We start from the raw sequence: 10,454 nt of genomic DNA, 5'->3' as shown, positions 1-10,454 counted from the left end.
GTAGTCCATCTGTTTCTCTGCATGCTTTGTTAGCCCCCTTTCATGCTGTTCTTCAATGGTCAGGACCACCACAGAGCAGGTATTATTTAGGTGGTGGATCATTCTCAGCACTGCAGTGACACTGATATGGTGGTGGTGTGTTAGTGTGTGTTGTGCTGGTATGAGTGGATCAGACACAGCAGCGCTGCTGGAGTTTTTTAAATACCGTGTCCACTCACTGTCCACTCTATTAGACACTCCTACCTAGTTGGTCCACCTTGTAGATGTAAAGTCAGAGACGATCACTCATCTATTGCTGCTGTTTGAGTTGGTCATCTTCTAGACCTTCACAGCCACAGAGCGCTGTTGGCTGGATATTTTTGTGGGTGGACTATTCTCAGTCCAGCAGTGACAGTGAGGTGTTTAAAAACTCCAGCAGCGCTGCTGTGTCTGATCCACTCATACCAGCACAACACACACTAACACACCACCACCATGTCAGTGTCACTGCAGTGCTGAGAATGATCCACCACCTAAATAATACCTGCTCTGTGGTGGTCCTGTGGGGGTCCTGACCATTGAAGAACAGGGTGAAAGGAGGCTAACAAAGCATGCAGAGAAACAGATGGACTACAGTCAGTAATTGTAGAACTTCAAAGTGCTTCTATATGGTAAGTGGAGCTGATAAAATGGACAGTGAGTGTAGAAAGAAGGAGGTGGTTTTAATGTTATGGCTGATCAGTGTATATGAAGATGTAAATTAACTCTTAAAACCTGAGCTGCTAAAACAGTGGACATTCATTGATTAGTGGTTTAACAGGATGGGGAACGGGAAATTAATATTTTATGATGTTTGATTGACATTTATATATTTTAAACATACAGTGTGTGGAAACAGTAATCAGTAAAGTGGAGGGCAGGGATCTTCAAATAATGTACAATTGTCTATTTTTCTGATACTGACTGATCTGTCGAGAGGCTGAGCCAAATGTATAAAAAAAAAATTTTTTAATGCATTTTCTCCCCATTTTCCTCCTGATTACTGCACTTAATTTTGTCTTCCGCTGCTACCAGAGATACCAGATTGCATCCGAGGAGAGCACGTCACTGTACACGCCTCTTCCAACACCGAGTCTCGAACCGAGGAGTTCAGAAACTCGGTGCTGGTGTGCAAGCGGAATATCCCGCTGCGCCACCTGGGCGCCATATGAATATTAATATGAACATGCTTGAATGTATTTATAATAAAGCATTTGTATAAGGTAGTTCAGTATGTGTGAAGGTTTACATGCTGTACGTTTACAAATTCGGTATATAAATACAAATACAAAAAACATAAACCATAAAGCCAATTACTTTTTGAATGGGGATAATTGGGGTTTAATTACATGTAGTGTTGGGTATTTTATTGTGAGTTTTATTGTATGAATTGAAGCATTGAATTGTGGATCATGGTTAAGTGATCAAGTGTTATTGCGGTTGTTTTCGTGGTTAACGCTGGATTGTTTATGTCTGCAGTTTATTTTATGTTTGGAACTAATGTCATGTTTGATTCTGATGTGTTGAGTTTATCTACGTCCAATGATGTACGTGTTTATAGCTTATGTGGGTTTAGTTTTTAATAGAGAATAAATTTTACTGAAGATTTTTGTTGATTGTGTTATTTATGCCTTCTTTAAGCCAATACTGAAAATACTTGTGAACTTTTATGCTGTAATGTTTTTAATGAGGTCAAAATGCTATGCACAATCTGTTAATTTATCACTATCCTAAACTGGATGGATTTTCTTTGAGTTTATATTGCTAATTTAACGTCATGTTTTACACTTTGGTTACATTCATGACAGGAGCGTTAGTTACTCATTACACAAGATTCATCAGTTCTATTCATCAAGGTTATATCGAACAGTTATGGACAATTTTGTATCTCCAATTCACCTCACTTGCACATCTTTGGACTGTGGGAGGAAACCGGAGCACCCGGAGGAAACCCACGCAGACACGGGGAGAGCGTGCAAACTCCACACAGAAAGGACCCGGACCGCCCCACCTGGGGATCGAACCCAGGACCTTCTTTGTGAGGCGACAGTGCTACCCACATAGCCACCGTGCCGCCCTGTTGTGTATATTGTTATCGATAGTGTTTTATTTATAATAATTTTAAATTGTTGTTGGTTTTTTGGTTTTATTGTGTTTTTTGTTTGATTGTGTCTATAACATCAATTTCTGTCATTGAACTTAAAATCATTTTTCATCTTGGGTTTATGGTGTTTGTCCAACACCAAATTAGACAATTACAAAAAAATTTGCCAATTTTGGACCATAGTCTTCTTTCTTGTACATTGGCCTCTAGGAATATTGCACTGTAAAGCCTGCGTGACCATGAACAGTGGTAGCCATGTTCCAAAAGCTTATTGGTGATTCTTAAATTTCATTTGACCATCCAGACAAATTTAATCTCAGCAAAGGTGAAAGTTTTGGTTTTCTTTCTGACCTTGGCAGGAGACCACTTGTACACCCATGTACTTTTAATAGGTGCAGGCAAACTAAGAGTTACATGAGCACAGAGACGTCACCAGCTATAGTTAATCATTAATAAAGAGCAGTTATGCTGCTAAATTCAGTGACATTTTAGAACTTTCTACTCCAGCAACATTTAAAAAAAATATGATATATGTTTTAGTCATTTAGAAAGAAGTGATTTGTAAATTCTTTTTAACCTATATTAAACTGAAAATGCTGAAAAACAATATTTGATGTTTTACCTGAATACATCAATTAATTTAATTTTAAAAGCAAAACTATTTAAGAGTTTTCAGCTATGCAAGTGTACATGGCTTTGTTGTCGTGTTTTGGACTTGTTTTGAAATAACATGCAACTAACTGCAGGCAGGCCATTCTAGCGGCTGCACTCTCATTATACCTCCATTATGATTTTACAATAAGCATAGGCATCCCTAAAAAAGACATCCAAGTCAGTATTTGTTCTCCCCATTGTGTCAGGGCTGCACCTTTTCTGATTGCTTTTGTGTATTCAAATGTGTGATTGATTTTCCTGCCTAAAAGTACAAAGAGGCACAAAGCAATTACTTTTGATGTTTTGACTGACCAACGTATTTGTATTTTGTAAATAAACAAAGTTTAAATTTGATGCATGTGACAAACTCAAACAAAAAGTTGGGACAGGGAAAAATAAAAGTGAAACATTTTTAGAATTTTCACATTACACAATAAACTGTTTGTTTATTAGGATTTTAACGTCATGTTTTACACTCTTTAGTTACATTCATGACAGGAACGGTAGTTACTCATTACACAAGGTTAATCAGTTCTCAAGGTTATATCGAACACAGTCATGGACAGTTTAGTGTCTCCAATTCACTTCACTTGCACATCTTTGGACTGTGGGAGGAAACCGGAGCACCCGGAGTAAACCCACACAGACACAGGGAGAACATGCAAACTCCACACAGAAAGGACCCGGACCACTCCACCTGGGGATCGAACCCAGGACCTCCTTGCTGTGAGGCGAACACAATAAGCAAATGAATTGGTAAAACCTTAATGACAGTATGATGTTTGATCTTGAACTGTTTAATCGACAGAATATTATCTCAAAAGTATAGCCAGGTGGCGCAGCGGTAATATACGCTAGCACACCAGACCTGGGATTTCGAATACATCGTATCGAATCTCAGCTCTGTTGTTCATCCAGGGAGGGAGCCGGATAGGATTCCTCATAACTGATGCAATTACGACCTCTGCTGGCTGATTGATGTGGTGCCATGGTACATGGTAGTCTATGTTATACAGGTAAGTGTGTATCAGGTGGAGCAGTGTTGTTTTCGATTGATGAATGTTGTATTTTGGAGGGGTTGACAAAGTGTACAGAGCAAAACACGAACTACAGTCAGTAACTAAAAACCCACAAAGTTTATCTGTATGACTGGTGTAGCTTATAAAATAATCAATGTATATTCATATCAGATCGGTGTATCTAGTGCCTAAGTGCTTGGTAGGTGAATAAAACAAGCCTGTACAGCTCTGAGTCCAAGATTTGTAGGCAAATAAAATGTAAAAGAGCACAATAAAATAATGGGAGTGTCCTGAATGTTTTGGGGACTAAACACACTAGATGCTGTGATAGATAGAAAATGTGAAAGATACTTTACATGAAATGCATTTCAAAGAACTCTTTTAAATATAAGTAAATGATTACACTTAATGAATTGTAATAGAGGGATATTTTAACATTATTTTTACACCAATCAGCCATAACATTAAAACCACCTCCTTGTTTCTACACTCACTGTCCATTTTATCAGCTCCACTTACCATATAGAAGCACTTTGTAGTTCTACAATTACTGACTGTAGTCCATGCTTTTCTTGCTGTTCTTCAATGGTCAGGACCCCCACAGGACCACTACAGAGCAGGTATTATTTAGGTGGTGGATGATTCTCAGCACTGCAGTGACACTGACATGGTGGTGGTGTGTTAGTGTGTGTTGTGCTGGTATGAGTGGATCAGACACAGCAATGCTGATGGGGTTTTAAACACCTCACTGTCGCTGCTGGACTGAGAATAGTCCACCAACCAAAAATATCCAGCCAGCAGTGCCCCGTGGGCAGCGTCCTGTGACCACTGATGAAGGTCTAGAAGATGACCGACTCAAACAGCAGCAATAGATGAGCGATCGTCTCTGACTTTACATCTACAAGGTGGACCAACTAGGTAGGAGTGTCTAATAGAGTGGACAGTGAGTGGACACGGTATTTAAAAACTCCAGCAGCGCTGCTGTGTCTGATCCACTCATGCCAGCACAACACACACTAACACACCACCACCATGTCAGTGTCACTGCAGTGCTGAGAATGACCCACCACCCAAATAATACCTGCTCTGTGGTGGTCCTGTGGGGGTCCTGACCACTAAAGAACAGAGTGAAAGCAGGCTAAAAGGTATGTAGAGAAATAGATAGACTACAGTCAGTAATTGTAGAACTACAAAGTGCTACTATATGGTAAGTGGAGCTGATAAAATGGACAGTGAGTGTAGAAACAAGGTGGTTTTAATGTTATGGCTGATCAGTGTACTGTATATTGTTTATTATAATTAAACATTCACTATTTGGTCTAAGGTATGTGGACGGCCTTTTACTAATTAGTAAGTTCAGATCTTTCAGCCACACCCATTGCTAACAGATGTACAAAAACAATTAGATGAAAAACATCATATTCATCTGGAATAGATCTGTAAATGTATGGCAGTCCTTCAAATATCGTGGAAATTCAACACAGGCTTGAGTAAGGCACTAATTATACAGTCACCTTAACAAGGAAAGGTCTATAAACCTCTGCTGTGGTCGCCACTATCCACTTGCAATAGGACCAGCTGGATGGTAAAAACAATGCTAGGAGTAACTCAAAAGTAGCTGGAATAGAAAAATAACCTTTGGCCATGCTAAAAGAGTGGAATTCAAATGTTTGGAATCAGGAAAAGAAGGATTCAATTCAGGTTTTACTGGAAGAGTGATACAGTGACATAACACTGAAGCACTGAGTACAACAAAGCTACAGATCAGAAGAGAGTTAAAACAACACTCCTGTGTTCGGGATATTTGCCAACTCATTTAAATGTCAGCCATTAATCATAATTTGACATCAAACGACCTATATTTTATATTTTATTATGTTTACACACACCGAGACCTGAGTAACTGCATTTCGTTCTAATCATGTACATGGTTTTGAATGACAATAAAGCTGAGTCTGAGTCTGAGTCTGAAAAGGAATGACAAAGGGCAGCTGGGGTAAAGGGCAAAGCAAGGGTGGTTCATAACAGGCTCTTGGGGGCGGGGCTGAAGTCGAGCAAAGCTGTAATGATCAATGAGAAGCCGAGAAAAGCCAGGCTGAAGTTTGCAGAAGAATAAAAACAGGAATAAGGTCATTTCTGGTCTGTCTATTTTTCAGCTTGGCCCAGCACCTTGTCTAATGGTTTGACAGAGATCTGGTGAGGCCTACAAGCCACAGTGTTTCGCACCCACTGTGAAATTTGGTGCAGGATTGGTGATGATCTGCGGTTTCCTTCAGCAATGCTGTAATAAGGCAGATTTGTCTTCATATGGCATGAATTAAGCCACGTGTAAGATCATCCCAAGAAACTTACAATGTTTTCCAACTCTGAGGATTTTTTTTCTCCATGCCGCATAGCCAGATCAATCAAGGTGTAGAGAACCATGACTACCCCAATCTACAGACTTGAACCCCATTGAAAATGTGATCAAAAGGAAGCTGGATGGTCACAAACCATCAAACAAAGCCAAGAATTGCTTGAATTTTTGTACTAGGAGTGTCCATGACACAAGCTGTGATTTAAAATTGGGATTAGTCTACCGAATATTGATTTCTGAACCCGTCCTAAGTTAAAACATTAGTTTTGTGTTCTTGATAAACAAACATCAACTTGTGTTTCTTTGCATTATTTTAGGCCTCCATCGTTTTCATTATTTTTTACCAGCTCTGCATTCTTTGCAAACAAATTCTCTCAGTGACCTTGGAATACTTGGAATTTGTGAAAAACATATTCAGTAGTTTACGTAATAGAATTAACATGTTCATTTTACTTAAATACTTTTGCTAACACCAGAGAAACTGGTCATTTCGCTGTGGTCTCTTATTTTTTTCCTAAAGATGTATATACTGTATATCATTATCATTAAAAGCTATAGAACATAAAAATGCAGATTAAAAACCTTAAAACTGAACATTTTAAACGTTTTTTCAAAACAATTCTAAAACAGGTACCTTAAAACAAGTACTAACACAAGTATGTTGTACTATCTGTAATGGCCAATCTGCATGGCAAAAAATACCAAAACTACCAGAAAATGCCAATTACAGTAATTTAATGTACATTTTTGGTGGTCAACAAGTATGTGTTGGAGGGTTAAAAATAATTTAAAAATACAAGATTGATTTTCCACATTATTGACCATATTTTTAAACGAATACAGCAGGTGCCACACAGCTTCTGCAACTATGCTTAATTTCCATCTCCAGTAACCTGTCAGTGTGAAGTTTGGCATGTTTTTTTTTCCTGTACCCCTTTTATAAGGGTACTTGACGGCACGGTGGCTCAGTGGGTAGCACTGTTGCCTCACAGCAAAAAGGTTCCAGATTTGATCCCCAGGTGGGAGTTTGCATGTTCTCCTCATGTCTGTGTGGGTTTCCTACCACAGCACAAATACGTGCAAGTGAGGTGAATTGGAGGTGAAATTGTCCATGACTGTGTTTGACATGTGTAACCAGTAACTACCGTTCCTGTCCAGACTGTAAACAGTGTGTAAAACATGACGTTAAAATCCTAATAAATAAAAATAATTATAAGGGTACTTGTTTTCCTTCACATCTTAAAAGGTTGCCAGATGGATCTGCTTTTCTACAAAGCCATGAAGTAGAAATGTAAACAAATTTTGTTTTTTTAGGATTTACTTTGATTCCATTCATGACAGGACAGGTAGTTACAGGTTACCCATGATTCATCAGTTCTGTGGACAGTGGTGGCCTAGTGGGTAGGGCTATCAACTGAAAGGTTGAGAGTTCGAATCCCGGATTTATTTATTTATTTATTTATTTATTTATTTATTTAACAGGGACAATGTACATTAATCAACATTTTTGTTTCCACATCAATGTAAATGTACCAGAGTTAGCTATAAAGCTAATTTCCATCTGTAGTCCCTAGGCAGGTTATTGTTGTAGGGTTGGAAGCAGTGTCAATAGCTCAGTAAAACATTATACACAGAAGAAGCTATTAAAATACACACATACAGTATATACACATAAACGTACAGTACATACATATAACATCACAAACAGTAGATAAAAATATATGTGATTATCAATGATAACAGGTTTGATTTGCTTTCAGCCATGTCTTCAATTTATATTTAACAGTCTGATAATTTGTGCTCGCTCTTAACTCGATTGGTAAGCTGTTCCAGTATTGAGTGGCTCTAACTGAGAAGACTGCTTGCCCAAATTTGCTTTGTCTGTATTGTACAATACAGTCCCCTCTAGTAATTGCTCTTGTTATCCTACTACCTCTACTATCTTTTTGTGCTATAAACTGATTCAAGGGAGGAGGAGCAAGCCCATTTAAAATCTTGAAAATGAGACAAGCATCTGCAAAATGTTTGAAGTTATCAAAACTAAATAAATTATGCTTTTTTACAATATGACAGTGATGATAGCTATTGGGCTTCCGGTCTAATACCTTTAGTGCCTGTTTATAAAGAGACTCAATAGGTTTTAAGATTGTAGAGCTTGTTTGTGACCAACTTGTAAAGCAGTACGATATATGAGAAAAAATCATTGCGTGCATGAAGAGTTTGGCTGTAGCAGCTGTTAGATATGGTCGTATGTGTCTAAAATTAGCTAAGTTCAGTTTAACAGTACTTTTTACCTTTTTAACATGCTTTTTAAATGACATGTTTGAGTCTAAGATGATTCCAAGATATTTAGTATCAGACACTACTTTGAGTTTTTCTCCTCTGACCAGAACATCATCTTGAAACGTTTCTGTCAGTTTTTGCGAGAAAAACATACAAACAGTTTTATTTACATTCAAGTGTAAGCATGAATTAGTCAACCAATTAGATACAGGGATCATGGCTGCAGTTAACTCACTTGCAGCTTGCTGTTTATTTTTAGCATGTACATAAATAACGGTATCATCAGCATACATCTGTATGTTGGCAGATGAACAGACCGATGGCAGGTCATTAATGTACAGGCTAAACAGAATAGGGCCTAATACTGACCCTTGTGGGACACCTGTATTACAATTTAAATATGTTGACTGAGTTTTCCCAATACGTACACTTTGTGTCCTATTTGATAGATATGAATTCATCCATTTAATAGCATCAATAGAAAAGTTAAAATTAGATAATTTAGACAAAAGTACCTCATGGTTTACAGTGTCAAACGCCCGCTTTAAATCCAGGAATACCGCTCCAATTACTCCACCTTTATCTAGTTTTGATTTTACGCTTTCAAGAAAATAGCAAATAGCTGTTTCTGTTGAGTGCTTAGCACGAAATCCAAACTGCATCGGGTGCAGAGGAGCATAACCCTTGTTCAAGTGAGCAGTCAGCTGCTCTACCACCCATTTTTCAGCCACCTTGGAAACCACAGGTAAAATACTAATAGGTCTGTAGTTTTCCACAGCTGTTTGATCACCTGCCTTGAAAATGGGTGTTATAACAGCCGACTTCCATGCTCTTGGAAAAACTCCTTGCTTAATTGAGTGATTAATCAAATTAGCAATGGGGCTAGCCAAGATATCCTTATATGATTTTATAAAATTTGTGTCCAAACCATAAGCATCTTTTGCTTTAGAGTCTCTTATCGAACTCATAATGTTTAATACTGTAGATTCAGATATTTCTGCTATTCTAAAAATGGGTTTGGCATCATCAATAAGAGTATGTAAAGAAATCTGCGTGGAATAATTCTTGCTCAGTTGCTCAACTGAGTTTATGAAGAAATTGTTAAAAGTATTTGCTATCATTTCATGATCCTGAGTTAAGATACCGTTCACTTTAAGTTCATGTTCCTTTATTCGCTGGTTATCATTCCTTCCAGTTAATTTATTAAGATTTTTCCAAATGAGTTTTCCGTTTCCCCTTGCATCATCAATTATCTTAATAAAGAACTCAGCTTTAGCCTTTCTTATATTACTTACTACCTTATTTCGAAGAGAGGTAAAGATTAGCCTGTCGGTACTCAAACCTGACTTCAGTGTTCTTTTTAGTGCAGAATCTCGATCTTTCATTTGTTGCAAAAGAGCATCGTTAAGCCATGGCAAGGTACTCCTTTGTCTAGGTTTAGACTGCACCAACCTAGCAAAGGAGGACATTACCTTGTTAATAGTTGCCAGAAAGATGTCACAGTTGTTCTCAATATCTTCACAAGACAAAATATTAAGCCAATCAATTTGTTTTAAAGCAGATTCGAGATTACACATTTCACTTTTGGGGATTCTCTGATGATAATGTTTTATTTTAATTTGCCATGCAGCCACTGTTGGGCCCTTGAGCAAGGCCTCTAACCCTCACTGCTCCAGGGGCGCCGTAAGGTGACTGACCCTGCGCTCTGACCCCAGCTTCCAAACAAGCTGGGATACACGAAGAAAGAATTTCATTCTACTGTACAACTGTATATGTATATATGATAAATAAAGACATTCTTCTTCTTCTTCAAGTTCAATGTCAAACATCATCACTGCCAATTTTGTATCCCCAATTACTGTGACTGTGAGAGAAAACCCACACTGACACGGAGAGAACATGCAAACTCCACACAGAAAGGACCTGGGAATTAAACCCAGGACCTTATCACTGTGAATAAAATGTATGATACCGTGTATATTGAAATGAATGAACTGAAGCAAGAAGCGCATGTCAGTCA

Source organism: Trichomycterus rosablanca, chromosome 7, assembly GCF_030014385.1.
Source record: "Trichomycterus rosablanca isolate fTriRos1 chromosome 7, fTriRos1.hap1, whole genome shotgun sequence".
In the NCBI taxonomy this organism is placed as follows: Eukaryota; Metazoa; Chordata; class Actinopteri; order Siluriformes; family Trichomycteridae; genus Trichomycterus; species Trichomycterus rosablanca.
This window is presented reverse-complemented; position numbering follows the sequence as displayed.